Source organism: Sciurus carolinensis, chromosome 3 (assembly GCF_902686445.1).
Source record: "Sciurus carolinensis chromosome 3, mSciCar1.2, whole genome shotgun sequence".
NCBI lineage: Eukaryota > Metazoa > Chordata > Mammalia > Rodentia > Sciuridae > Sciurus > Sciurus carolinensis.
The window spans coordinates 24,228,696-24,234,695 of NC_062215.1; positions in this window are offsets into that span (position 1 = coordinate 24,228,696).

A 6,000-nucleotide genomic window follows, 5' to 3' on the forward strand; every position below is an offset into this window, starting at 1 on the left:
CCTGTTTTGTAACCTTGGACAAGTTGCTTAACTTCTCTGAAGCTCGGCCTCCAAGAAAATCTGAAAAGCATGATTTTTATTTATTTATGTTTTTGGTACCAGGGATTGAACCCGAGGCGCTTAACCACTGAGCCACATCCCCCAGCACTTTTTATTTTGAGACAGGGTCTCGCTAAATCAGAAATTGATTTTGAACCTGCCATACTCCATGCATCAGCCTCCTCGAGTAGCTGGGATTACAGAAATGTGTCACTATACCCAGAAGCTCTTTCTATTTTATATTTTGAGACAGGGTCTAAGGTGCTTAAAGTCTCCCTATTTTGCTGGGACTGGAATTTGCGGTACTCCTGCCTCAGCTACCTGAGTTGCTGGGATTACAGGTATAGCTACGAAGCCACCAACCCAATTCCTTTCTTTTATTCATTTTCTTTTTTTTCTTTCTTTTTCTTTTTGACACTGGGGATTAAGCCCAGGGGTGTCTTACTACTAAGCTACATCCCCAGTTCTTTTGTTTTTTTATGTTTTTGAGATGGGATCTCAGTTGCTGAAGCGGGCTTCAAACTTGTGATTCTCCTGCCTCAGTCTCCCAATTTGCTGAAATTATAGGCATGCATCATCACGATCAACTCTTTAACACATTTCTGTGGAATTAACAGTAATGTTGGATAAAGGGAATGGCATATCAGTTGGCACTCAGGAGATGGTTATTTTAGGTACAGAAGACAGCTCCTTCTGAGATGTTGATTTAAGGGCATGGAACGTACAGAACTTTTTTTGGGGGGGGGTTCTAGGATTAAATTCAGGGGCACTTGACCACTGAGCTACATCCCCAGCCCTATTTTATATTTTATTTAGAGACAAGGTCTCAATGAATTACTTAGCACCTCGCTTTTGCTGAGGCTGACTTTGAACTCGTGATCCTCCTGCCTCAGCCTCCCCAGCCACTGGGATTACAGGCGTGTGCCACTGTGCCCATTTTCCCAACAATGTTTGAAATTCTTTGTTTCATTGTGACTACTACTTTAAATTCTATTGTTAAAGAATTATTCATTTGATGTTAACAAGTACCCTCTTTTCAAAGGCAAATACACTTAAGAGGCATCTCTTCTCTTTCCCTCTTCTGGTCTTTCTGATTCTCAAGGTGACTTTCTAGTGCTATCTGAACTCTAATTAAAATGTGCATTTACCAGATAATGCACCCATATCCCTGACTGATTTTTTTTTTTTTTTTGGTATGAAGAGGTATGATTTGATATCAGACATTCTTAAAACCAAAAAAAAAAAAAAGAAAAAAAGAAAAAGAAATTCTTAAAACCAGGTCAGGCACCAGAGCACGTGCATGTAACACCAGTGACTCAGGAGGCTGAGGTAGAGGAGAACAAGTCTGAGGCTAAACTGGGCAATTTAGCGAGACCCTGTCTCAACATAAAAAATAAAAAGAGCTGAGGATGTAGCTGAGTTGTAAAGCCTTAAATTCAATTCCCAGTAACACACACACACACACACACACACAAACAAACAAAAAATCGGAAATGCTTGGGATGAGAAGTACTTTGGATTTTGGAATATTTGTACATACATAATATTTTGGGGATGGGACCCAAACCTAAACACATTCACAAGACACCACGAATTTATGTTCATACGTCTCTTATACACATAGCCTGAAGCTATTTTATACAATATTCTTAAAGCGTCTGCATTTTTTTTTTTTTTTGGTGCCGGGGATCAAACCCAGGGCCTTGTGCTTATAAAGCAAGCACTCTACCAACTGAGCTATATCCCCAGCCCAAGGTATCTGCATTTTGACTGCAACTTTGCCATCTGTCTCATGAGTTTGGGTGTGGAATTTTTTTTTTTTTCACTTTTTTGGTATGGGGATTGAACCCTGGGGTGCTTTACCACTGAACTACTTTTCCAGTCCTTTGTGTTTTGTTTAATTTTGAGACAGGGTCTCACTAAATTCCTGAGGCTGGCCTCAAACCTGTGATCTCCTGCTTCCACCTCCTGAGTCATTGGGATTAAGAGCATACACCACTCAGCATGCCTGACTCAGGTGTGGAATTTTCTACCTGTGGCATCATGTTGATGCCCCCCAAATTTTGGATTGTGGAGCATTTCAGAGTTTAGAATTTTGGATTAGAGATGTTCAACCTGTAATTGTGTCATTTTCTAGCATTTCAAGTATGGTAGTGTCACAAGCAGTGAATAAGAGAGGAATCGAGTTTGGTTCCAACAAGTGGATTTTATTCATGCAATACACACTCAATTTACCATTCCCAATAATAGCAAGTCATCTTAACATTCCTAATAATAGCAAGTAACAAATATATTAAAGATTCACCCTCTTATTCACCTAGAGTCCAGTCCACACGGACTTACTCAATGCAATGGCTCTTAGCCAAGTAGTCAGTCAATAAGACTGAAGGGATTCTTCTCAGCCTTTCTCAGCTCCTCAGATGTCCTTGGACGTCCTCGGATGGTACTATGAGTCGGAGGCTGGATGTTCAGGATGGCAGTTGTCGCTGGAGCGGTGGTTAGTCGTCCAGGCTTGGTAACAGTGGTCAATTGGTGATCACCGATGGTGTGGACAGCTGGGGCAGTCAAGTGACAGAGCGATGTGAAGACCTCTGGTCGCAGTGCTGCTGACCATTTGCTCCAAAAGTCCAGGGGTTTAAGTAGTGATTTTTAGTCTAGTCATGTTCTGGTCTCATAGATAAAGGTTCATATTGACATTGGTCAGGAGTATCAGCCTGCCACACACCCACCATACTTGACAAGCCCAGGCAAATACCAAATACAACTTATTATCACTACATGACACACAACTATAGCAATTCCTATTATTTTCCTTGTCTCGTTACAGGTAGTATTAGTTCCACTATCAAAAGTTAGAAATACTGTTAAAAAAATAAGCTAGTATGTAGAGCATGGCAATGTGCCCCTCTAGGTCCAGCTACTCAGGAGGCTGAACTCAGGAATTTGAGACCAGTCTATGCAACATAAAATGTGATTCCATCTCAAAATAAATAAGCTAGAGGTAGGGTACCACCTGTTTATGAAGCCTATTTAATACTCAAATTATTTAGTGAATTTATTTCAAAACATTTTAAGAAATTTGAGGCGGGGGTACTGGGGATGTAACTCAGGGGCAAAGTACCACTGAGTTACATCCCCAGCCTTCACTAAGTGCTGAAGCTGGCCTTGAATTTGCAATCCTCCTGTCTCAGCCTCCAGAGTCACTGAGATTACAGGCCTGAGTCACCGTGCCTGCCTATCTTAAAACATTTATTGAACAATGGAAGGGGCAATGATGCTAAGCCCTCACATTCATTATATATAAGCTCCAGGCAGTCAGGGTATTTTCTTGTTTGCTTCACTACTTTATTCATTTTAATGCTAAAACAGAGTTCAGTCTACAGGAAAGACAATATTTGCTGAATTAATGAGTACTTTCTGTAGATATATTCTGTGGAGGTGGTTCTTGATGTGCAGTTCACAGACTCTGAGAGTGCCTGAGGTTTCATGGGATCTGTGTGGTGAAAAACTATTTTCATCATATTAAGACTTTATTTGCTCTTTTTCACTGTGTTGACATTTCCACTGGTATTCCAAAAGCAACAGTGGATGGAACTGCCAGCACCTTTGCATGAATCAAGGTCCAATTTGTGCTAGAATCATTATACTCTGTACTGCCACACCCATGCAATGAAAGAATTAAAAAGACTACTTTTGGGGCCGGGGATGTAGTTCACTGGTAGAGGGTTTGCCTGTTATGTGCCAGGTCCTGCATTCAATCATTGGTACTGAGCAAAAAAAAAAAAAAAAAAAAAAAAAAAAAAAAATTAATTAATTAAATTAAAATAAAAAGTGTAGTTTCACTTTACAAGGAAATGCAGTAACAATTAATTATTATTAATTATAATATTAAGGAAGCATCAATAATAATTAATTTTATGAAATTAACTTCACCTAACTTTTTTTTTTTTTTTGGTACCAGGGGTGCTTAACCACTGAGCCACATCCCCAACCCTTAAAAAAAAATTTTTTTTTTTTTAAATTTGAGACAGAGTCTTGCTTAATTGCTGAGGCTGGCTTGGAATTTATGATCCTCCTGCCTCAGGACAACTTTTTCCTTGATAATATCTTTGCTAAAATTAAATTTAAACAGCCTCTGAAGCTGTTGGAATTACACACCTATGCCACCCATGCCAGGCTTGTTGAGTTTTGGTAACATCAAAGAAGAGTATTTGCAATTGTTGAAGAAGGCTAAAAATAGTCCTCTGTTTTTCATCTATGTTCGTGTTAGGGTAGTCTTAGTGTACCAGAAAAACAGCACAACAGAGAGAATGGGGAAGCAAATAGGAGACTCCAGTTGTCTACTATTAAAATAGACATTAAAGAGATTTGCAAAGTTTATTACAGTGCTATTCTTTTTGTGACTCTTTTTCATAATTTAGTTCATAAAACATTAACATACAATGCCTTTTTTTTGATACTGGAGATTACACTCAGGGGCGCTTAATCACTGAACCATATTCCCAACCCTTTTATATGTTTTATTTAGAGATAGGGTCTTAAGGCCTCGCTAAATTGCTGAGGCTGGCTTTGAACTCGCAATTCTACTGCCTCAATCTCAGGGGCCGCTGGGATTATCGGCGTGCACAACAGCACCCGGCTTGCTTATTTAATTATTCATTTATCGGTACTGGAGATTGAAATCTGGGACGCTTTAATACTGAGCTACATTCCCAGCCCTTTTTATTTTTGATTTTGAGACAGGATCTTGCTACATTGGTGAGACTTGTGATCCTCAAGTGTCAAGTTTCCTGAGTTGCTGAGTTTACATGCGTGCGCCACCACACCCAGCTTCTTTCAATTTTAATTTCTAACTCAGTGAATATACTACTACATAGACAAAAGTTTCTTAAGGTGCTTAATAGAATTTTTTGAATAGCTGGATTACAGGTGTGTGCCACCATCTTTATTAATATTTAAGAGTTTATGTAAAGGGATCCTGAGACTAAAAAGTTTGAGAAACACTGCTTTATCTGCCATAAACTCCACTATATAGACGATGAAACTACCGTTGTCCTTTGCACTGGTTCTTCCAAGATTTAGAAGTACAAGATCATGAGTTCAAGGTCAGTTGGTCGATGTATATAGTTTGGCTGGTATTGTACCCAGATTTAATAATTCCATGACTTGTGTTTGTGACAACTTTTTCCCTGATAATACCTTTGCTAAAATCATATTTAAACAGGCTATTAAAAGACATTTAGAGTCGGGTGTGCAGGAGCACGGGAGGATGGATATTCTTCGGGTGGGGGAGGTCCAGTGAGGCCCTAAGAGGGGTGGGGCAGAAGATTTGGATAACACCAAAAGTCTTCAGCATATTCAAGGGCTTTCTCTTGCTTGCTAACTAGCTTTTTGATCCTGCCTTGGACTTGTTTCTGCGAGTCACTTAAGGTGCTGGGTCCTTGAACTCGTTTTCTGTTTCTCGGTGGTTTTCGGACTCTTGAGTTGGAACCCCCTTTATAGCTCCGCTGGGGAACTGCAATTATGGGGTTCAAGCTGGGCTCTCTCGGAATTTGGCGAGGCTCCAAGAATATGGATGTTTTCTCCCCTCAAAATCCCACACTACAGACTGCCCCTTGCAGAACTGGAACAGTGAAACCTCCTAACACCTCTGTTCCTGGGGACCCACATACAGATCGTTAATGACTCTCCTTGGGCGCTGATTGGCTGCACCTGACGGTGGTAGGCAGGACGCATCCCCGGATTGGTCGTAAGAACCCATTCGCTGCCTCTCACTCCGCCCCTGCCCCCACCCTCCAGCTCCGGGAGTGAGTTGAGGGGGGAGCCAACTCCAGTCCCGGGACTAGGTTGGGCGTAGCCGCGCGGTCTGAGAGTAGATCGCCACTGAGAGCCCTGGCCTGCAGGGGCGGGGCGTCCTGGGCATCCGTGATTGGCGCGTCGAGGGCCTTCTCCCGTCGTGCA